The sequence below is a fragment of the Miniopterus natalensis genome, chromosome 3, assembly GCF_054644295.1.
Source record: "Miniopterus natalensis isolate mMinNat1 chromosome 3, mMinNat1.hap1, whole genome shotgun sequence".
Taxonomy (NCBI): domain Eukaryota; kingdom Metazoa; phylum Chordata; class Mammalia; order Chiroptera; family Miniopteridae; genus Miniopterus; species Miniopterus natalensis.
Window position 1 is genome coordinate 94,676,906 of NC_142083.1, and position 24,461 is coordinate 94,701,366.

At 47.6% G+C, this 24,461-nt stretch overlaps 1 protein-coding gene across 1 annotated transcript in view; it reads left to right on the forward strand.

Annotated features, from left to right (window-relative positions):
- Positions 1-5,623: 5,623 nt before the first annotated feature.
- The window catches only part of LMF1 (lipase maturation factor 1), a 103,610-nt gene continuing 84,772 nt past the window's right edge, over positions 5,624-24,461 (forward strand). The window contains exons 1-2 of the mRNA XM_087815746.1: positions 5,624-5,690; positions 17,385-17,494. The gene's annotated coding sequence lies outside the window, so the exon portion shown is untranslated. The remainder of the gene's footprint in view (positions 5,691-17,384; positions 17,495-24,461) is intronic.

The window sequence follows — 24,461 nt, forward strand, 5'->3', positions numbered from 1 at the left end:
AAGAAGCTGGCATCTGGAAGGCTCAACGACAGCGTGGCAAAGCTTTGCCTCCCTAGGCTCTAGATTAGGAACAGAGGTGCGGGAAATTGTCAGGTCCCCTTTGCGTTGGTCTGTCAGGGCCTGGCAAAGAGAGCTGACTAGTGCAGACCCCAGCTCTCTCGACTGCAAATCCTCATGTCCCCTTCCTTGTGGGGAGTGGCATGAGTAGATAGGACCCAGCAGCCACCCACCCTTGTCCTCCAGGACCTGAGGACTGCGGAATATGCTCCAGCTTTGCTGCTCAAATTGGCAGTTCCCACCTAGTCACCTCCAATGTCAGTTTGAGAAGAAACTGGCTCCCTGGTCAGGCGAGAGCAGGAGCACCCATTGTCTAGGCTACATCCCTCACTGGTCATCAGAGGAGGTAGCTGGGACCTCAAGGGCAGTTACATTGGGGCTTCCTAATGGCTGAGGGTCCATAGCCTCTCCTTCGACAGGCACTGAGTGGGCTTTGCAGAGGTGGTCTGCATAAATGAACTGAAAGTTCTTGAGTGTTCCTTGGAAGTAATGATATACAACCTGAGGGGGTTAGAAGCACATTTCTGGTGACTTTCATCATGTATGACCATCCTGAGAGAAAGCACCTCATGCAGACACTTCATGGGTCCGTGACATGAGATCCTGGAGAGTGTTTTCTGTAGCTTTTCCCATAAACAATTCTGGAGCTACACCATGCCAGGCCTGCATGCGTGCTGGACAGAGGGTGATGACCCACAGGGCCCTGCCCTGCAGAAGCTCAGGCTGACAAAGCATTCTATGAAATATAAGAGGAGGAACCGCAGAATGGTTTGTCATTTGGGGCTGCCAACTGCCCTTGGGGTGTGGAAAGAGGTAGGAGGGAGTTGTAGGCTCCCCCAAGAAGGCATTGAGGTTCTGGAAAGGAGAGTGTTTAAGGTCACGGGACCTGCTGTTGTCCTCTGTGGCCCTTTGACTTTGGGCGAGTTAAGGGGTCACTCTGGGCAGTGCCTGTCCTGAGGGGCACCACTGGGCCTGTGTGGGTTGATGTATGTAGGATGCCAGGCATGCAGTGGCCAACACCTGGTGTTTGTTGTATTTTCTGCGCTTGTGAACCCATTATCATCTGCGGGTGGGCCCATCTGGGCATGTCTTCAAGGAGCACATGTAACAGGAAGGCCGCCCACTCTCCAGAAATGGGTTGTGTGCTTTAATCACTGGGGGAGGGTCACAGGAAGGGAAGACCAGGTGATGGATGGTGTTGGGCACAAGCTTCCCCTCAGCTCCCCTCCCCCACCATGAAATAAGAGGTTTGGGCCAAATCAGGGGTCTTGGACTTAAGTGGCATCAGGAACCAGGCAGAGAGGGGATGTGGAAGCTGCTGCAGAGGAAGTTGTAAGAAGTGGTGGGGCCTATGGACAGCTAGAGAGAGGTCCTGGTCATCCCAACGGCCAGCCAGGGCCCAGCTGCCACCCAGACCTCAGCTGAGCACAGATGCATGTCGGAGCCCAGCTTGGATGGGTAGCACTGCTGGCTGACACAGGACTGTGATTTTTTTTAGACAGCGTTATTGTAGCAATCAATAACTGATACATCTCTGTGGGCAGGATTCAGCTCAGGGGCCTCCTATTAGTAACCACTGGCCTAGGCAATTCCCAAGATTACCTCCAGTTCAAAATGTGATTCTAAGAAAAAAGAAAATTTTAACTACACGTGCTTTTACCCCACAGAGCTCTCCAACCAGAGAATTGGGATTTTTTGCTTTCTACTCTGCCAAGCAATCATGGCTCATCAGCTCACCGGGCCACACAGGGCCACATCCTCTGGGTTACAGGCAGAGCAATGCTCAGGGCCTGGAGCTTCGGGTGCCAGCAGAAGAGCTGGGTGAGCCAAGCAGAACAGCCGTCTGTGAGTGAGTCACGGTTCCAGGACAACCAGCAAATGGCCCAGCACCTGCTTGCCCAATTCACCCGCACCTGCCAGCCTTACCAGAGAGTTTTGGCCACTGGACAGTCATGGTGGGACAGGCCCAAACTGATCACCCCTCCAGAGAAAGTGACAGATGTTAGTGCCAGTGGGTCCTGCCCTCCCATCAACAGATGTCAAGACATGAAAAATTAGGGTAAATGAAGGGTGCACGATTAGATTCGGGCCCAAGCTGGGTTCTTATGGGTGCCAGAGACAGCTGCAAAGGCACGTCAGAGACAATTGCCCTGATGCGGCGGTGGCTGCCAGGCAGGCCAGGGTGCCTGGGGACAGCTGGACGAGGTGCTGACACGGGGCTCATTCCTCTGTGAAGTAGTCTCTCAGCTGCTGGGAATTGCCGCCAGCCCTCAGGTTTGTGTGTGTCCTGGCTCTAGAGCCGAGCTAGAGGAGCTGTGGGCCCATCGGGGACATGGGCCCACCTAGGGATCTCAGCTTGTTTGTGGGTCTCCACAACACTAGCCCCAAGCTTGAGCTGACAGCTTCTTTCAGGGGAGCCCCACCCTTTTCTCCCACCTCCTTTTCTCAGCTTTCTCTCTGGCTCGGCCCTGGGTCCTCCTGTGACCAGCCCCAAGCACTTGGGCCTCATCTCAGCACCTCACAGCCTCTCGCTTATCGGCTTGACTTTTTCTCATACTGTATTTTACTTGAAAATGTAGGTTCAGTAGTGCACCCCTCCCCAGTCCCCTGGTGCTGGTGAGCGGCTGCTTGGTGGAGACCCCAGTGTGCCTGTGACACAGGCACTGAGCTGTTGGCTGACTGCAAAGCATCCTGGTGCCTCTCCAGCACGAGCTCTGGGCACTGTGGTGGGCCCAAAGTTTGCAGGAAAGGTTTGCTTTGTTTTTAAGTGGAGCATCTTCGTGGGGCCTAAGACATACCCACATCTAAATATTATTCTAAAACTGTTCCATGTTCCCTAATATAGATGAAGAGGTAAGTTTGGTGTGAATGACATGACCTATCCTCACAGGTAAAACAGCAGTGCCTTGTAGGTGATTCTGAAACAACAACAGGGCTTTTTTTTTTTTTTAGTTGTGTGGGTTTTTTTAAGTGAAATTCACATAATGTAAAATTAAGCCTTTTTAAGTGTACAATTCAGTGGTATTTAGTACTTCCATGGTACTGTGCCACTACCACCTCTATCGGGTTCCAGAGCATTTTCCTCACCCACAAGGAAACCCTGCACCCATTAGCAGCCACTCCTCTCCCCCTCCCCCAGCCCCTGGCAACCATGGATCTACTTTGTCCTGTGAATTTGCTTATTCTGGACATTTCATATAAATGGAATCAGGCAACATGTGTCCTTGTGTGTCTGGCTTCTCTCACTTAGCATGATGGTTTTGTAGTTCATCTATGTTGTAGCATGCGTCAGTACTTCACACCTTTTTATGACTGAGTAATATACCAGTGCACTTTTGATTAAATCCAGGCTGAATGGGCAAGAACTGAGCCGCTGGCCAGCCCATCCGGTGCCCAAGCCCGGTCGGTGGGGTCCACTCCCTCAGATGAACTGGACCTCTGCGGTCAGCTCCCAGGAAGGAGGACCCTGGAGGAAACATGAGAACGGGAGGGCCCAGCAGACCTCTTCGATGGCCTCTCCCACCCCGGGCAAACCCAGAGAGGGAAGGAACCCAGAGCGCAGCAAGCTGGAGGCCAGACAAGGGGTCCCTTTCTGTTGTGCACAATGCCCCATTGTGCCATTCTCTGGGGACAACAATGCAGCCCCTGGCCAGGGGAAGCTGAGGACAAAGGGCCCATTTGTGAGGACCATTCCCACCTGAAAAGCAGCACCCAGGGTCACACCTGATGGCAGAGCTGTCCTTCCTTGCCTTCTATCTCTGAGCAGCTCCTGCATCCGGACAGAGACCCAGGGAAGCTTGGGCCAGCTTGGGCTGAGGGTGCTGGATTCTCCCTGCTCTCCCCAAACAGCTGTGCTGGCCCATCCCAAGTGCTGCGCCTGGACAAAAGGGAGGAAAAGTGCAGGTTGTGGGTTCTCATGGAAGGAACTGGAAACAGGGCATGGGCCAGGGCTAAAGTTCCTCTGATCCTCAAGGCTGTAGCCCTCTGGGCACATGTTTTCTTGCTGGGCCTTCACCAGGATATAGAAGATGTTTGTGCCACCCACTGCAACATATTTTTATAGGCCCCACTTTAGAGTTGGGTTCCAAAGGAAGGGTTTTTCATGAGAAAGGCAACTTCGGGGAAAAAAATCACACTGTAAGATGCACTTACATGCTATTACTCCAACAATGGTTGGAGGGAGGGGCGAGGAAAGGCTGGGGAGGGGTTCCAGAAGTTGCTGGTCTGGCCTAGATTTGGGGGACCCTATGTCCAGAGCCAGTCCCTGTCCTCAGGAAGCTCACACTCGACAGGTGGTGAAGATACAATTAAACATGCAAGAAAGACTGATAATTTGACCACACAAGTACTGATAATTTATATGTCAAAACACTGGTAAAATTTAAAAACAAAAAACGCAGGACAAACATTTGCATATAAACAAAAGAACAGGATCTTTAAAATGTAGAGAGCTCTGACAAATGAATAAGAAGAACTCATACCTACCTTTTTTGTTTCCAAGTGCGGCACAGTTTACCCAATGACCTCTGGGGCTCTAATGTCCACATTATCCTCACATGCCTTCTTTCTTCAAAGGAACGCCTATGATTCCACCCTCTTGGAGCTACCTCTCCTGACAGTGCCTGGACTGCTCTATCCTCAGAATGAAGAATTGCTGGTGTCCTCACTGGAGCTCTGCTTGGGTAATTCCACCATGGGTTGGAGGTCCAGTCTTGAGAGCACGAAGGAGCTCTGCCTGTCTAACAGCGGCTTTACCGACCTGAGCTGGAGGATCTGGCTAAATTTCAAGGCCTGCTCTGTCACTCACCAGCTGTGTGACTCCCACCGCAGCATCTTCCTTGTGCAGCAGAGATGAGAAGTCCGAGAGGAGACACCTGCAAGGCGCCTGGCCACACACCCCATGCAGGCAATGACAGCCTGGGGCCCTGGGTTGAACCACTGCTCCAGCCTTTCCTCTACCACTCCACACACCCCGGTGAAATACCCGCCAGAGTATCCAGCTGCCCACAGCCCAGCTGCTCTGAATGCTGACCAGGCCCCACTCATACTGGCCAGACACAAGCTTTCCAACAGTCTCCTTCCCATTACATTTCTATTCCTGGGGTGCCTTCTGCGCCCTCCCTAGGGTGAGGGTCCTTGAGGGCAGACGCCTAGGTCAGGGAATGAACAGGGGCGCCCTCTTCAATGTGGCTGGTGAATGAGTGAGCGGAGTGGGTCAACCCTTTCCAACTGGAGAGATGCTCAAGGTCTTCCCAGGTACCCACTTCCTTGCCCTCTGTTACAGTGCCCAACACCGGCTGCGGGAGGCGCGCGCGCGCGCTGGGGCCTGGCGCTAGCTCCCCGCACATGGGCGTGTCCTCCCGTCTGTGGGCGGGGCCAGGCGGAGTGGGCGTGGCCCCAGGCTGAGGGCCGGCGTCCCTGCGCCCGACGCTCCCCGCGCATGCCCCCTGACGGCCCGGCAATGGCGGCGCCGGAGGAGCAGCTTAGGAGGCGGAAGCCTGCGGCCGCGGGCCAGGGGTCTGGCTCTCCGCCGGCGCCACGGCGCGACCCCGCGGGCTGCCCGGCCCGCCTCCGCCCGGGCACCTTCTGGCTGACCAGGATCTTGCTCCTGAGGGCCCTCGCTTTCGTTTACTGTGAGTCCGCGGGGCCTTGGGCGCCGTCGGTATCGCTCCTCCGCGCGCGCACGCGACTCCTGCCAGTTACCCTGCCCCGTCCCGTGCTCAGGCCAATCCTCAGGCGGGTACACAGTGGAGCCCCCAGACATACACGCCCCCTCCACGCCACTGCACATGCACCCCGTCGCGCGACACCCTCCCCTCAGGTCCCGGGATCTGGCCGAGGTCTTGGCGGGGGTCGAGGGAAGGTTGGGTCCTCGCTGGTGACTTCGCACCTGGTCCCACTTTGCCTTCCATCGCCCTCCCCGACTCCCCCAGCCTCGCCCACCGGCCGTCGGTTGCCCGGACCCCAAGTCAGGTCCCCAAATTGAGCAGGGCTGCTCAGGGCCCCCTCGCATGACCTCGGCCGGCCTGGGGCTGCGCTACAGAAACCCCAGTTCATTAGTCTGATATGGGCTGGGGGCAGCAGGAACGTGGGCGCCGAGCACCCTGAGCAGCACCCCTTTCCCAGACCCCAGGAGGAGCCTAACCGCAGAAAGAGAGTAGCATCTCCACTCTGTGCCTCCGATTCCAGGAGCGCATCCCAACCGGTGGGCAGCCCCTGTGGGACCCAGAGCCTCTGGAACTTTCATCATCCCATAGGCCCAGTGGGTCCGCAGCGCTCCCTCTGCCTCCTGATGTTCACCAGAAATTTGTTGGCAGCTTTGAGACCGAGGCAGGTGAAGCTTGTGCAGGTGACATCCACATCTCATCAGGCTGACAACTGCCTGAGAACCAGGCAGCTGTACAGGGCTTGCCCATCCAGCCAGCAGAGCCTTAGAGAAGTCGGTCTGTGCCCAGAACACCAACTCCTGGCCTGGCAGCCAGCGCTGATTCCAGTCCCCCCCCCCCCAGTCCCTACACTCAGAAGGACACAGAGGCCCTGAGCATTAGAGCAGTAGTGAACACATAAGTACACACTCCATGAGCCCAACCTGCGGTCATGACTAAAACCAAACTCTCCGATTCTCAAAACACCTAGAAGTAGGGGAGACCAGTGGGGATGAGGAACAGTTCCAGGCTGAGATGGCCTGGGCAAGTGGGCAGTCAACTTCTATGCTGGTCCCTGGCACTGACTGTGTTCGCTGAAGCCCTCAGCTTCATTTCTAAATCTCTCCCCTCACACGTGGAATAAAGAGCAGAATTGCAGCTCTTTGGACAGTGACCTTCCAAAAACAGGCAGCCCCCCAGGAGGGTGAGGCTGAGTGTTTCCTTCACTGGGATAACTCAGGCCATCTCCTAGCACACAGTAGAGACGCGATTGTCACTGCAAGACTTGCTGGAGGGGACTCTGTGTGCCATGGGATTGCCAATATGGGCTTTCAACTCAGCCCTCTTTCTCGCTCTTTTAAGTTACATAAAAAATAGTTCTTGCAGTGTTGCTTTATCCACCACAGGATTAAATAGTCATTCTAAACGTTTGAGCTGTCACTTAGCAAAAGATGAAGTCAAGACAAAGTTAATCTGTGAGACTTTATTAGACCTTTAAAAGGGGAGCCTATAACAGTGGAAAAACCCCAGTGGCTTTGCTTGCAGAGAGAGCATAGCTTTATAAAACCTGGCTCTTGGCTTTCAAATGAGCAGGCTGCCTTTGATCTCCACAGGGATTCTCTGTTCAATTCAAAAGGAAACAGTTTTGAGCCACTGGGTCAAGCAGATATATTCTGTGCTGAGCACAGAATGATTTGCTTTGGCAGATGCATTTTTTTCTACCTTGCAAGTATGTTTGGGGTAAAATCTGTATTTTTCAGCTGTATAAAGGAACCAGTTTCCCCTGTTTCAGGGACAGGTTGTCTGGCTGAGATGGCCCGGGGCAAGTGGGCAGTCATCCTGCACAGATCTCTATCTAGAGGGTTCCAGATCTCACTGGACTGTGAGCCACTTCAGAGTCCCTGAAGTGCCAGTGATTGTCCACAATGCCTTAGGGGCTCTCCACACATTTCACTTGATGTTGAATTTTATAGTTACTCTTGAGGACTGCTAATCCCATTGCAAGGCTGAATAAGGGACCCTTGCCCTACGCATCCTTCACCCTCTATACATTTATTAGAATTCTTAGTGTTAACATACCAGTCTGTCCTTCCACCTGTGAGTTCCTTGCAGCCCAGTCACTTGTTTTTTATTTATACCTCTATCTCTGTCTTCTAGGGGTGCCTCCTGCTCTGTAAAATTTTCTTGACTTTCTACACCGTCTTTATCATTGCTCTGTGTCATCACAGGATACTTTACCAACCATGTTTTCTTCCCCTCCCTTGCCCCCACGACATCCTTAGTCCCTGGATGTGAATACTCACTTCATAGACTGCACACCCTCAAGGCCCTCTGGTTCTCCCTCCAGTTGTATTCATAATTCCCAGTCTTCTTATTTCTTGGTTTATTCGCTTTTTGCTGGAGTGTATTCCCAAACAACTTTTCAAGAAAGGATATGGAGAAAGTGAACTTTCATGTCTTTTCTTGCATGCATGGAAATTATTGGTTTGCCTGAGCCTACAAATCTTAGTCAAAGCAGTTTTCTCAGAACTTTCTGGTGTTGAGAAGTCTTCACACAGTCTGGCTCCTGCTCTTATGCAAGTGACTAAAGGGAAACTTTTACTCACACACTTCTGACACCAAATGTGTGAGTTTTTTTCTCCCATTAAACAATTCTAACAATGACTGCCTGGCAGTAATCAGACCCCATAGGCTAAGGTCTCCGTCCCACAAGATCATTCCCACTTCACACTCCAGGCACAAGGCCAGGTTGTCAATTGTGCATTTGACCAACCAGCTGTAAATCAGGGTTCCCACAACTTCCTCCTCGGGTTCCATAATGTGCTAGAAGGGCTCACAGAACTCAGGGAAACACGTTTACTGGTCTATTATAAAGGATGCAACTCAGGAACAGCAGATAGAAGAGATGCACAGGGAAGGTGTGGGAAGGGTGCAGAGTTTCCATGCCCTCTCCAAGAGTGCCACCCTCCCCACCCCTGTGCATGTTCAGCACAACCCAGATGCTCTTCAAACCCCTTCATTTAGGGTTTTTATGGAAGTTCCATTACACAGGCTGATTGATTAAATCATTGGTCATTGGCTATTAGCTCAGTCTCTATCCCCTCTCCCTTCAAGAAGGTCGGGAACAGGGCTGAGAGTTCTGGACCTCTAATCGCAAGGTGGGTTCCCCTGGCAACCATCCCTGATCCTCCAAAGGTCACCTGATGGGAATAAACCCAGGTATGATCGAAAGGAGTGTGTTAATGAATAACAGCAAATGCTCCTCTCCATCACTAAGGAAATCCCAGAATTTTTAGGAGCTTTGTGCCAGGATCACAGAAGACCAAATAAGTATTTATTGTCTGATGATATCATAGGGACCTATTTTTCTCTCTGGAAGCTTTTAGAGTCTCCCCATCCTTGCTCTGGGTCCTTGTCATTTAATGGCAGGTCTACGTGAGGTCCCTTTCTTGTTTCTTCTCAAAGAATCTCAAGACTCCTGCCCTATTCTGGACAAGGTTCTCTGGCCCTATGTAGTCTGCTTACTTGAGACCCATGTCCCAAACACCCCAGTGGATCCCAAACACAGCCCATTGGGGGGCCACCTGTTTGGGTGGTCCTGAAAAGCCATGTCATGAAGCTAAATGAGGATCCGATGGAGAAGAAGATGGGCTCCTCTCAGGCCCTGGCAGTTGTGCCCCCATGTGGAACCACCTCTGTGACTTCCGTGACCATGAGAGTAACCGTGCTGTGCCCATCTCCAGAAGGAACCATGAGCACTGGAGCCAATGGTGGACTTTTGACACATGAACAAAATTGCTTATCGCATCAGTTTCACATTGTTACCTCGGAGTCCCTGGGATAACATTCTTTAAAAATTCAGCTTTGAAAGAATCTCAAAGCTAGTTTTTGGTCAACTCTAATTCCTGCATTTGCTTATATTACCTTTTTTTGGTTTAGACACATCTTGGGATACCATGCTTGTCATGTGTATCCTGATTTTGTGCAGTTGCTCTGTCCTCTTTCTTTACATTACATATAGTAGAGTTTTATTGCTTTTTCCTCCTCAATTAATACTCATTAATTAATTGAGGTGAATCTCAGTTGCACTTTCTAAAGGGAGTAGCTTGTTACACTTTTGGTCACGATAAATCAAGTTTCCTGGGATCTTGTGGCTCACCCTGCCTCCCAGATGGCACCCGAGTGCAGGACTGAAGTAGCAGAGCTGAACCATTCACACCCATGTTTGCTAAACTTTTAGCTGTTCTTTGGAAATTTTGAGGGAAAAGTGGAACCAAAAGAATTCTTGAAACCTTGCCTCACTCTGTGTTGTTCTGAGCTTCCAGCGATTCTGAGAGTTCCTGGGACATTCCTTCTGTCCTCCAGACCACTCAAATTCTAATGAAATGCTCTGCTTGGTTTTACAAGCTTCTCTGTAAAATGCTTCCAGTTTGTTTAAAAAACAAACCCCACTGCCCTACCTCTCTCTGCAGCACGAGCCTTTAAAGAAAAAGCATCAGAGGCTATTGTACCAAGGCCAGAATTTAACCACCGTCACTAAAATTGCCTGGTTGGAAAGCAACATTTCAGGAGTGATTCTGATTTAGTTTTATAGTGATTTATCTGAAAGGAGAGAAAACTAATTTTTTCTTACTGAATTTATTGGGGTGTCATTGGTTAATAAAATTATGTAGGTTTCAGATGTAAAATTCTGTAACACATCTTCTGTATATTGTATTGTGTTCATTACCCCAAATCAAGTCTCCTTCCATCACCATTTATCCCCCCATACCCTTTCTTATTTATTTATTTATTTATTTATTTTAGTTCTCACCAAAGGATATGTTTTTATTTATTTTAGAGAGAGAGGAAGGGAGAGAGAGAGAGAGAGAGACATCAATGTGAGAAACATCAATCGGTTGCCTCCTGTATGCGCCCTGACTGGGCATCAAACCCGCAACCTAGGTACATGCCCTGACTGGGAATTCAACCCACAACCTTTTGGTGTACAGTACAACGCTCTAACCAACTGAGCCAGGGCTCTTTTTTATTTTTAAAGAATATTTGCAGACATCTTGATAATGCATGTATAGGTATATAGATGACCTGTTTATCTCCTCGATCAGACTCTGGGCTACCCCACAGTGAGCAGCTGAGAAAGCCTTCATGCCTCACCCCTGCCCCTTCCTTCCTAGAGTGGGGGTGGGGGGCTGACTGAGCCTTCCTGAGGTTGGTTGGTTGGTTGGTTTAGCTTTGAGATCCTATGATTTTTTAAAAATTTGTTTATTCTTTCTACTTAACCATTTCTATAACAGGAGTGGAAATTAAAATAGTTTCTTTTCTCTGAAATTTAAATCCAGTCTTCATTTTTTTTTTCTGATAAGTAGACTAGGAAGTTTCCTATGCTTTTTGCCTTAGAATTATTTTTTAAACTATTTAATTGATGAGACCAAATCTCATTTTTCTTCAGTGGCATTGGAGTTCGAATTGTGGTTTGGGGGAGAAAGGACATCCAGCTGTTTAGCCATTGATAATTAGGTCCCCGTGTGGAAGAGCCAGGTAGGCTCTGGAGCACGTAGGACCAGTCTGAGTCAGGAAAGAGATGTGCACACACGGTGGGAACTGCTGTGGGGAGCTCTCTGCCGCCCTCCCACCCGACCCTCTGCAGTGTCCAGCCCTCTACATCTGCCTTGTGTCTCCTCTGAGAAGTTCTGCTTTTCCTGTCTGTTCTCTGTCCTCTGGACGCTGGCCACTGATCCAGCCCATGCTCTAGTGGGTCAGGGTGCTCTGGAGGGGCATCTCCATTATTTGGAATTTTCTGTGAGGAAGATGTGTATCTTCTCCCTGTCTATCAACCACAGTTAGTTTCACTTTGGGTTGTGGTCCAATGCTGTTTATTCATTGTGGTGTCAGATGTCTGGCTTTGGTCAGTGGTGGGTCTTCCCACTTGTGTCCCGTGTCCCTGCGGCATGCCTCTTTATCCTTTGAGCACTTCTTGCCTTTCTGGTACTACAGGATGCTGCAGGCTCCTTTCATATTTCCTACACTTAAAACCAGTATTTCTCCAAAAGGCCTGGTTCTTTTTATTAGAGAGTGGTGTTAGGCACTCGAGTCTGGATGCCCATTGCTAGAGGTGTCGCTGCTTCCAGACCTTCTTGGCGGACAGAGCTAGGTTATATGTGTGTGTGCATCCATGTGCAATTGCTTCTCTCTGTATCCATCTGAATACATGTTCGGATGAGGTCACACTGGCTTCTCTGGTTCTAATCGAGTGCACAGGTGTGGGCTGGCCTCCCATTCTTGCTTATCTGCAACTTCCTTCTCGACCGGTGAGAAATCTTGCCCCACCATCCACCATGGTTTGTTTATTTGCTCACCCCCAGTGCACATGCAAAGCAGTTTCAGAATTGTTCACCTACCCCCGTGAGAAAAACCAACTAGACTCCAGTGTTTATATACAGTTCCTTTTGTCTTTGTCCTTAACAGTTTTCACTCAAAACATTTTCCAAAGTTACTTAGGCCAGCTCTCCCTTTACCCTGCCTTTAAGTGTGGTCTGTTATACATTTGCAATAGAGTTCAATTCATTTGTCACAGTCTGCATTCCATCCTGGCATCCCCTGACCTCCTGGCTAGGTTGTTTTGATAGTTTGTATACATTAAGGTTCAATTTTTGTGATGTACAGTTAGTTCTATGGGTTTTGACAAATGCATAGTTATCCATCATCCAGTACCCTGTAGTATAGTTCTAGCCCCTGAAAATTCCCTGTGCACGTATTCGCCACTACCCCCCCCCCCCCCCCACCGGCTCCTGGCATGCTCTGATCTGTGTCTGTCCCTGTGGTTTTTCTGTTTCCAGTATGCCGTATGAATGGAATCCTATAGTATTTAGACTTTGGGTCTGGATTCTTTTATTTAGCAAAATGCTCTTAAGACTCATCCACGTTGTTGCGTGATCAGCAGCTCCTGCATTTTTGTCTCTGAATATCATTCCATTGTATAAATGTACTGTAGTTTGTTTACCCACTTCCATGTTGAGGGACAGTGATGTTTGTTTTCCAGTTTTAGCAATTATGAACAAAACTCCTATAAACATTTGCATGCAGGTTTCTGTGTAAATGTGTTTTCAGTTCACTTGGGTGAATACCTGAGGGAATAATTGCTGGGTCATGTGGTAAATCTATGTTTAACTCGACAAGAAACTGCCAAACTCGTCCAGAGTGGCATACCAATTTGTATTCCCACCAGCAATGAATGAGAGTTCCTGTTGTTCTGAATCCTCTGGAGCATTTGGTATTTTCAGTTTTTTGGATTTTGGCTGTTATGATAGGTGTGTGGTGATATTGCATTGTGGTTTTAATTGGCATTTCCCCAGTAACAAATGATATTGAGCATCTTTTCATGTGTTTATTTGACATCTGTATATCGTCTTTGTGTGAAACAGATGACTTCGGCATCTGTTCAGATCTTTTGCCTATTTTAAAACTTGAGTTTTTGTTTTCTTATTAAGTTTTAACATTACTTTAAATATTCTGGATACAAGTCCTTTATAATGATTTGCAATATTTTTTCCCAGTCCATGGCTTGTCTTTTCATTCTCTTAAAAGTATTATTGCTCTAGCCAGTTTTTCTCAGTGGTTAGAGCATTGGCCTGCGGACTAAAGGGTCCCGGGTTTGATTCCAGCCAAGGGAAACATACCTCGGTTGCAGGCTCGATCCCCGGCCCCTGGTCAGGGCATGTGGAGGAAGCAACCAATCAATGTGTCTCTCGCACATCGATGTTTCTCTCTCTGTCTCTCTCTCCCCCATCCACTCTCTCTGAAAAGCAGTGGAAAAAATATCCTTGGGTGAGGATTTAAAAAAAGTATTATTTACAGAACAACAGTTTTTCATTTGATAAAGTACAAATTTATCAGTTTTTTTCTTTCATGGATCATGCTTTTAGTGTTGTATCTAAAAACATATTGCCAGGCCCAAGTCACATAGATTTTCTTCCAGAAGTTCTATACTTTCACATTTTACATTGAGGGACATGGTTCTTTTGGAGTAAATGTTTGTGCAAGGTATGAGGTATTGTCAAGGTTCATCTTTTTGTATATGGACATCCAGTTGTTCCAGTACCATTTTTTGAAAGGATTGACTTTGCACCTTTGTCACAAATCAATTGACTTTATTTATGTAGATCTATTTCTAGGCCCTCTGTTCTGTTCCATTGATTTATGTGTCTATCCTTTTGCCAGCATCACACTGTCTTGATTACTGTAACTTTGTAGTAAGTCTTGACATTGCATAATATGAGCCCCTCCAACTTTGTTCTTTATCAGAATTGTTTTGTCTATTCTAGTTTGCTTTCCTATATAGATTTTAGAATCAGAAAGTATCTACATGAAAGCTTGCTGGATATTTTTATTGAGACTACATTGAATCTATAGGTCAGATTGGGGAGACTTGACATGCTGACTTTTCAATCCATGAACACGACATATCCATTTATTTAGATTTTCTTTCGTCAGTGTTTTTTAGTTTTCCACATACAGATTAGAATCTGTTAGGTTTTATGCACTTTTTTGGTTGCTACTGTTATTTTTTTAAAAAAATTCAGATTATAGTTGTGCATTGTTGATATAAGAGGAATACAGTTGACTTTTTGTATATTAATCTTGTATTCTGTGACCTTCATAAACTCACTTATCAGTTTCAGGAGTTTTTTTAATAGATTATTTGGGATTTTCTACATAGACAGTCATGTCATCTGTTAATAAAAACTGTTTTATATCTTCCTTTCCTTTTCTTTCTTTTACTTGCCTCATTGCACTAGCTAGGACTTCCCATACAATGTTCAATAGGAGTAGTAAGAGAGACATCCTTGCTTTGTTCCAAATCTTAGGAGGAAAATATTTAGTTGTTCCTCTTTAAGTATAATATTGGGTGATTTTCATAGCTACCTTTTCTTGTTTTTCATAGCTGCCATTTATAGGTTGATGAAGTTTCCTTCTATTCCTAATTTGAAAGTTTTTATCTTGAATGGATGTTGAATTTTGTCATGTTTTGTGTATATCAGTTTATATTATTTATGTTTTCTCTTATTTAGTGTTAGTATGGCGAACTACATTGATCGATTTTTGAGTATTAAACTAGCCTTGCATTTCTGTGATGCGATTGGTTGTGATGTATTATCTTTATTTTTCCTTTTGTGAGTTTTAGTAGTTTGTCTTCCAAGTAATTGGTCTATTTCATCAAAGTTGTCAAATTTATGATCTTAGATTATAATGTTCCTTTTTTTTTTTAATATATCTTTATTGATTTCATAGAGAGGAAAGGAGAGGGAGAGAGAGATAGACATATCAATGATGAGAGAGTCATTGATCGGCTGCAGCCCGCAACCCGGGCATGTGCCCTGACCAGGAATCGAACCCCGATCGCCTGGATCCTAGGTCGATGCTCAACTGCTGAGCCACACCCGGCCGGGCTATTATCTTTTTAATGTCTGTGGGATCAGTAACAATGTTTCCTTTTTCATTCCTGATATTGAAGTCTTCTCTCTTTTACTTGGTCAGTTTGGCTGGAGGTCTGTCAATTAATTATATCGACCTTTTCAAAGAACCAACTTTTGGGATTATTGATTTTCCCTATTTTTTCTTGTTCTCACTTTTATTGATTTCTGCTCTTAAATTTTTAAGAGATTTCTTTCCTGCTGCTTGTTTTGTAATTTTTTTTTTATTTCTTAAAGGAGAAGTTTAGATTTGAGACCTTTCTATTTTTCTAAGATGGACATTTCACTGTAAATTTTCCTTTAAGCACTGCTTTAGCAGCATCCCACGATTTCTGATATGCTGTCTTTTCAATTTTCATTCAATTAAAAATATTTTGTAATTTCTCCTGTGCCTTTAAAAAACCCATGGTTTATTTAGAAGTATGTGGTTTAATCTGCAAAGACTTGAGTATGTTTCCAGATAATATCCTGTTAATGATTTTTAGTTTAATTCTGTGTGGTCAGAAAACATATTTTGTCTATTTCAATGCTACTATATGTTGATATTTGCTTTATGGCTCATACTATGGTGTGCCTTCCTGAATGTTCCATGTAAACTTGAAAATTATATATATCTTGCTGTTGAGTAGTGCACTAAAGATGTCATATAGTTGTGTCTTGCTTTTTTATACTGTATGGCAACCTGTTAGTATCAGTTAGGTTCAAGTTAAAATATGTAGAGAATATATACATGTATGTACTAGGTTAGGTCATTTTACATGTACATGTGCGTTGTTGTTAGGTACATGCACATTTAGTATTGAATGTTCGGGGAGCGCGTGGGAGGCTCCAATTGATGTCTCTCAAGTGGATGTTTCTCTCCCCCCTCTCCTTCCTTTCCTCCTCCCTTCCTCCACTATCCCTAAAAAAAAAAAAAATCAATGGAAAAAATATCCTTGGGTGAGGATTTAAAAAAAAAAATCTACCATTTTGCTAGTTATTTTCTATTTGTTCCTTCTGTTTTGTTTCTTTTCTCCTTTTTTCTTGGTTTCTTTATGGTTAAAGGAGCATTTTTTAATTATTTCATTTTAGTATCCATATCTATGATTTATTCCTTAGAATTGTTTAAAAAACATTTTGTTCTCCCACAGGACTTTTACAATATAATACATTCTAAGTAAATCTGAATCTGCCTTCACATAATAGTCTGCCACTTTCTAGCATTAGGTCTTTCTAAGAGCATATTTCCAGTATCTCCCTTCAGCTTTTGTGCTGTTTTCTTATATATTTTTCTTTACATGTGCTATAAACACACAGTTCATTGTTACTGTTTGCTTTGGACCAGGGGTTGCCCACTTTCCTGAAAGGGCAGATGCTCACTGTTACTCCTGTGAGCCTAACCCACCGCCTTGTTCTCAATCTCACCCACAGTCCTGCCTGTGATGCAGTTTTCTTCACTGTAGAGATGCAGTGTATTTAGCTTTTTACAAAGTGCAGCCTGTGTCTCCTTCAGTGTGAGTGTGTTTTCTACCCAGCAGTGTCACAGTGGTCATCCCAGCACTCTATATGGAACTGCTTTGAGCTGCCTTTTACTTACCTTTCCTCTCTTGGTGGCTGTGAGTTTCCCTCTTCATGCTCACAGACAGGAGTGCCATGCACTCCTGTAGCTTCTCTTTGCAAACATAACCACATACACACTGAAGTCCAGAGGACATGACTGCTCTTGTAGGAGTGGCAATTGTTAGAAACGAATTCAGAAACTGTAGTTTGAATGAAGGGTAATGGTGACTTACATGTAAGCACTATCATAAATTTCAAACACTGCAGCTAGTTCCAGGAGTAGCACCATTGACCAGACCCATGGGTTATCAGGATGTATTTATAATGGAAATGCTGCGTGCAGTCTGGGGTGGTTAACTGACCATTTACATGTATATATTTTATATACATGTATGTCTATATGTACACATATACAATGTGTATAAGTAGATACAACATGTGTAGGTATATATACATATACACGTGACTTCTCTAGGTTGGGTCTTCCAAAATTTCCCCCAAGATTTTGAGAAATACTCGGTCCCCAAATCTATGCTTTGGTTTCAAATCATTGGTCAGACTCTGCCTTGTCTTCTTGCCCAACCAAGCCCCACACATCAGAAGAGCACCCACTGGTGTCCGTGGATGGTGTGTTCCTGCTCACGTTCCTTTTGTCCTTTCCTTTTTCTTCCAGTTGTGGCATTCTTGGTGGCTTTCCATCAGAACAAGCAGCTGATTGGAGACAGAGGACTGCTGCCCTGCAGAGTGTACCTGAAGAGTGTGCAGCAACACTTCCAGGGGCAGGTAGGCTGGAGCGCCGTGAGCTATGCCCCGTCTGTCCTCTGGCTGCTGGACTGGTCACACATGGACTCCAACCTGGATGCCCTTGCGCTGCTCGGCTTGGGCATCTCGTCTTTCATCCTGGTCACTGGCTGTGCCAACATGGTTCTCATGGCTGCACTCTGGGTCCTCTACATGTCCCTGGTCAATGTAGGACAGATCTGGTAAGTAGAAAAAACTGGGCATATGTAAGCCAGGTGTGCTGTAACTCAGCATCGTGGGGATGTTACCGCAGAGCCAACCACAATCTCCTGGCAGCTGGAGAGATCGAGCAGGCTTTCCTCTTACATCAGCTCAGGAGAGTATCATCATGTTAATGAGGCTGTGGTAGAGACTGCTAATTGCCAAACAACTAAAATGCAGGGGACTTTCTTCTTTGGGAATGATCACGATTCTGTTGGGAGTGGCATGGCTTCAGCGAGACCACATGGCCACCTTCCTAGAGCCAGCGGGACTATGAGATGAAGATGGAAGTCACTGGGTGGGCTTCTCTTGACAAGACTGACTTGGAGGCTTAAGCCTGTTGCTCCTTACCAACCCCTCTCCTCCTTCCTTGTCAAGAGGGACATTTACCAGCTAGTACCAGGGGTCACAGACCAGGCCAGCCCTGCTCAGGGGAGTAGGCTCCAGTGCTGAACAAATCAGAAGTAGTGATGGAACTCTGTGGAGGTGAGGAGAGTGGAGAAGTACTGTGGGAATGCACACAGGGCACATGGGTGTGTCAGGGCAGCCTGTGGCCTGGGATAAGCCTGGATGAAGTCAAGGGGCCCTGAACTGTTACAGTGTTTCAGCTGGTCTCGGGGGATCCCTTTTCGTCTCAGTTCTAGGTTCCACAAATAGGGAAGATCACCTACCAGAGGAAGCACAGAAGACTCTGGAAGATAAGATGAAGCCTTGAGAGAAGGCTCTAGGAAAGAGGTGGTGTCTGTGTAGACATGCAGGAGTTAAATATGCAGGTTGCTGTCTATAGATACACAAGAAGCAGATGTAGGGCTAGTGTGTAGACGTAGGAAGTAGATGGGATGGGTTTCTGTATAGACGTGTAGGAGGTAGGTGTGGGGGTGGGTGTCAGTGTGGAGTGCAGAAAGTAGATGTGGGGGTGGGGGTTTATGTAGACATGTAGGAAGTTCTGCACATCTGGGGCCGCTGTTGGGGTGGTCCCTCCAGAGCCCATCTGTCCTCTGGGAGAAAAGCTTTGTCCATGGCCTGACAGTCTGTTCTGTGCTGGCCCAGGATGGAGAGGGCCACTGACCGTGACGCTTCCCAGAGAGGTCTTTAACCCAGAAGGTCCGACTCCTGGGCATGAGGAGCTGACCTTCAGTTCCCCCCGTTGACTTATTTTGAATGATCCCACAGCTATGGCATGGACTGGGGATCCCTTAGCGGTCCCTTCTTAGCTCAGTCATCTGCGCCCTGGTCCCCAATACACATGTGCACTGCTGTGAGAAGGCATCTGGGCTGGATCTTTCCGTGCTTCTTCCTGCTGTGGGAAGTGCTGGTTTGTGCTTGGCTTGGGTCAGGACCAGTGTGAATGACACTCAGTAGTGTGCAGAATGCTCTGCCCCCAAGTTCAGCCTGTTAAAAGAGGACTCAGTGTCTCGTCACCCTGAAACCCCCTCCACTCTGCCCCCCCCCCCCGGGGCCTTGTGTCCATGCGTTACTGTTGAGAGCAAACACCATGGCAGTCAGTGCCTGAGATTTAGGAAGAGACGGGGAAACTTCAGCACCTGCAGCTGTGGCATGAGTTGCATGCATTGGGAAAAACAACCAAGGGCTATGCCACTGGTTGCTCAACTGTGGGTGTCTGTATGAGTGTTCACACAGGTCACCCAGTGACCAACAACATATCATTTCGGCACATGCACCGTGTGTTCAATTCCATACAGAAACTATTGGTTTCCTAGAGAGGCGGGTATATTGAATGAGATTTATTGCATTTTCTTTTTGTAAAGGACATGACTGAAGGTGGAAATAGGGCTGGTGCATGGTCAGGTGTGTCTGGCCGTCTCTGTGGGCCCTGAGCACAAAGCAGCCATGAGGCACGTGATGCTTCCCTCACTCACATCTCCTTCCTGCATGGGCTTCACGGGTACCGCACTTCGGGGCGTCTCACCTCCATGGCAGCCACAGGTGGTTACTGCCCGCCTGCAGTCTGCTGGTCAGCGGTTATTTGCCACCACAAGAGGCCTCTGGCTGGGTTTTTCTGTGATGTCCAAGGGGCTGCTGTTTCTTGAGACCTATGATTTTAATCCACCCTAGAGGAGGGAGAATTCTAGGTGCGTCGGTCCTATTATAACGGAGTTACGGAGAGTGAGAGAGCCCCACTCAGTGTCATGCCCAGAGATGACATGCTCCCTCTGTAACAGGTGGTTCGGGTCATGTCTTACTGTACCTGGCAGGCAAACCATATCAACTTTAAGTTTTACTTCAAAAAGTATTTCTGAGTCGTGTCTAAAATATATTGTCAGGTATGATTAACCCCATGCTTAAAATTCTAAAAACCAGTCTGAGCACATGTGGCCAAAAATGGAGGCTTATATTTTTTCACTGGGAAAGGTATTCTGCTCCCCCTCCCCTTGGGTATGTTAAAAAGTGTGATTCGAATTAATTTAAGCTCACTAAAGCAAAATAAAATAAATGGCACCTGAGATGTTTTAGGTGAAAAATGTAAAAGAAGAAACCATCTGCCAATGGAGACGAGTAGTTTATTCACCATGTTCCTGACGCCAGATGCCCATGGTCACAGCTGAACTGTGGCACTGGTTTGGCACAGGCTTGGGGCCATGGGGTGGGACTTCATGAGCACCCAGGTGGGTGGCTAGCACAATTCAGGTACCCTCCATTCTGACAGTGTCTCAGGTCAGCTCTTGACTCACATTTCCCTGGTGGATGATAGTTTTTGAGTTGTCAGAGTGGCACTGAAACCTTACTGAGAGAGTGGACCACTTAAATGGAAAATGGGCTTTCTTTTTATTAATACCCTGAAATGAAAATTAGACACGATCTGTTCTTTCATGTCCCCTTTATTTTAAGTTGAGAGGAAAGAATATTTGTTTGGGATGAGATGCTCAGATAATAGACACCGTTGATGGAACGTCTTTCAAGTGTTGTCCAGCTGGCATCCCGTGGCAGGGACAGGAAGCCCCCGTGGGGCGAGGAGGCGCCTGGCAGGTGTGCGTGGTGCTTCGCCGGCACTCAGCCCTGCATTGGGTTGCCCAGCTATGCTGAGTGCGTGCTGTGGCCGCTGCTTCACTTGGAACCTCTTTCTGTCCCTTCTCTTTAAATGGGTGTCCTCTCAGCTTCTCCCTAAACCAGACCAGTGTCCATGACAACTTTACAGTGTCAGAAATGAATGTCTCAGCACACATGGGGATCTTGAACTGCTGCTACAGGAGACAGGTAAAACCTTGCTTTGCTTTTCCAAGGGCAGCGTCGTGGGGCAGTGTCAGCTAGCCTTACATGACATGCTGCACATTCTGGAACCATGCCTGCCCTTCGTCCACTCTCCTGTCTGGATCCTGATACTTGGCAAGGCAAGTGGGAGCCTAGTGATTCCTCTTCGTGATGGCAGTGGTTGAACGGCTTCCTTCCAGGGAGTGTGGCTTCAGTCGTGCAGCCTGTGCTTTGCAGGATAATGACCCACATTCTTGGATGTGGGCGACCCCACACCCAAAGCAGACTCTAGGGTCCAGGTTCAAGTAGATGGACTTAGAAAGTAAGCCTGGGCAGTTCAGAACTTGGAGATGGGTGAGAGAATTCCTTGGGTGGGAGGGAAAAGGAGCAGATTCACTTCCTTTGTGGCATTTTCTTAGGCTCGGATTGTGTTCTTGTTTGGTTGATTGAGATGCTCTCTGCTGTCTGAGGATGGGCTGTGGGAGACAGCTGGACAGGCCTTTCTAACATTGGCCCTTTCTTCTGGACATGGGAAAGGTGACTGGACTCGGGATTATATTCTACAAGACAGGAACTAGGAAAGTGGCCCAGCACCGGGTGGCCCGACATTCCCTTGTGTTGGCTACTGCAAAGAGGCGGTTAGAATGCGACAAGGCTGTAGGCCCCATGGTAGGAGTGCAGGGCGAGCCCTGCGGAGGCTCCGGGTTTCTGAGGACACAGTGCAGTGGTGCCAGGTGGCTGTGAAGCTGGGGCCCACCCTCTCTCCTTGTCAATCGGGTGTGATTGGAGTAAGTTTTGATTGATAATGCTCAGGTACAGGAGTGGTAATAGGTACCAAAGTCATCCTGAGGAAAATAGTGAGGGGCAGTTAAATGACCACTCTTGGTTCCTTCCTATTTTTTAAAGAAGGAGGCCTTGTTAGGAGAAAGCACAGAATTGTGTCTGTTGGGATGGGAGACAGGAGGCAGCCTGGGATTAGATTGGGCAACAAGGTACCTCAGATTGGGTGGCAGGCAGCCCACTGCTGTGGAATATTATCCCCTTCTCAGATGGGCTTGGGCTCAAGTTGGGTTCATCCTTCTTACTGAGAGTTTGAGTTTGTCTGCCCAGGTGTTGCTCAGAGCCCCCAGACATTGCATCCCGTGGAAGGAGGCATATGCTGTCCTGACCTGGGCGACCAGTCCTTCCTGGGGGCCCAGCCTGCACTCTGCTTTGTGCGCTGGTGAGGACCAGGCGGGGATGGAGGGGGGGCTGGCAGGCATAGGTGCTGGTGCTGCCTAGCTATGCTGTCTTGTTTTTAATTTAATAAGCTTCACTTTTTGGAACAGTTGTAGATTTCCCAAACTATCACAGCAGTAGTGCAGAGAGTTCCTGTGTACTCCACTCGTTTTCCCCAATGCCATCCTGTTACATCAAGTGAGACATTTGTCACACCTAATGAACCAGTGTCGACACATTATTACTTATTCACATTTCCCTAGCTCCTCCTTAATGCCCTCTTTCCATCCCAGGATCCCACCAAGACCAGCATGATGTTTGGTCATCGTGTCCCCTTACACTTATCTGGACTAAGCCCGTGTCTCAGACTCTCCTGTTTTTGATCCCTCCGAAGTTTTGGGGAAGACTGGTCAAGTGTTCTGTTGAGTTTCCCTCTGTTGGGATGTGTCTGATGTTTCCTCCTCATTGACTGGGCTTGGGGAGAAGACCACAGAGTTACAGTGCCATCGCCTTCCATCCTATTGGGTCTGTGCCATTGACACAACTCATCTCCGTGATGCTGACCCTGGCGTCCAGCCAGGTCATGTCTCTTAGGCATCTCCACTATAAACCTCCTCCTTTCCTCCCAAGTTTACGCCATGTGTTCTCTTTGGAGGCATGACTAGCACAGCCCATACTTCAGGGCTCCTTAAGGGTAGAGCACCTGCATGGTTATGTGGGTTCTTCCACATAGACCTGTCTCTTGTCCCATGATATTTATTCATTCATTGATCAGTATGGACTCCTGCATACAGCTGTTTTGGTACTTCAGGTGTCTCTTCTATGTCTCTAGGAGTTTAAAGTTCTTGGGGATCAGTGGCATTTCAGAGAAAGAGGCAGAGTGTGGTAACTAGTATTGCATAGAATTTAGGTGATCTTAAAGAAGAACCTAACCACCATTAGCACTGTTAGGCTCTGATTATGTTCTTGTTTGGTTGATTGAGGTGCTCTCTGCCTTCTGAGGATGGGCTGTGGGAAACAGCTGGAAGGCCTTTCTAACATTGGTCCTTTCTTCTGGATGTGGGGAAGGTGGAACCTTGTTGGAAATCCTAATTGTGACTTCTGCCCCAGTTTCTCCAGTTAGTTTAGCACCAGCTTTTCCAAAAAGCTGGATTTGTGATCTTTTTGTCCATGCTTTACTTTGGCAATAATCCTAAAAGCCTCCTTTGTTGCTATTAAGGATTGCTGTATAACTGTCCTCTCTTCCCACCTTCCTGGCCCCCCAAAAAGAAGAAAGAATTATCTCTAGAAACTTGGACCAAGGTTGGGCGGCTCAGGGGGTCCCTTCCTGTGGAGGAAGCTGCCTCTGGCACGTCCCTCTGACACAGGGACGGTATCAACTTCAAAGAGTACCGAGAACAGATGCCAACAGACCGGGAGATGTGGAGGGGACCAGGGTCAGAGCTCCGCACTGACTGTTGAGTATGAAAGCCTGATTTTAGCTCTAGGCCTTAAATACAAAGTCGTTCCACGGCTGCCTCTGCCCTAGTTTGTAGCCCATCAATTTCATCAGGTATAGATACATTTGATGCATAAAAATGAATTCCTCCTTCAGATTTATGAGGTCCAGGGAGCAGAATGGTGCCATTTTCATTCTGTGGTAATAAGGGTCAAGTACCCAATGCCAGGCAGGGGCGCAGTCCCAGGTGGTGGTGGAGGAAGGCAGGGCTGTAGGCTCTTCCATTCTTGTCAGACAGTCGTGTTCACAAAAGTCCAGCCATCTTAGAGACTCCTCACAACAAGATCAGCTCCACCACAACAAGACAGCCCTTCTCACCCAGAGAGAAGGCCCTTCTCTGCTCTTGCCCATTGGCACTGGGACAGGGCCTTGCCGGTGCCTTGGCTGGTCCCGCATTGCTGATCAGGTAGGGCTTCATTCCCCATGGTCCTGTGACGAGTATTCCAGCAGAGGTTGGGGTGGGGGCTGGGGTGGGGGCCGGGGCAGGGTAGATGCCCCCTGACTGCTTGGGCACACCGAGGGCTGCTGTTTTAGTTCCTGTGGCATTTTCATCCGGAGTTGCTTCTGTTTGGCCATCACTACACGACAAGGACTTCAGTGTGGATGATGTGTCAGGAATTGGGGTGGCTTAGAACAGGTTTTATCACTAACTCCTGTCTACCTGCTTCCTGAGTCAGCCTTTGGGGAGCTCTGTGCCAGGCAAGAAAATGCGGGGAATTGTCACAAATTCACAGCTTGCCTGTCCACAGCCATGGGAGCATAACTTAATAAATATTTATCCATGAAGCCTTTTTATGACACAAAAAAGTGCTGGAAACCTGA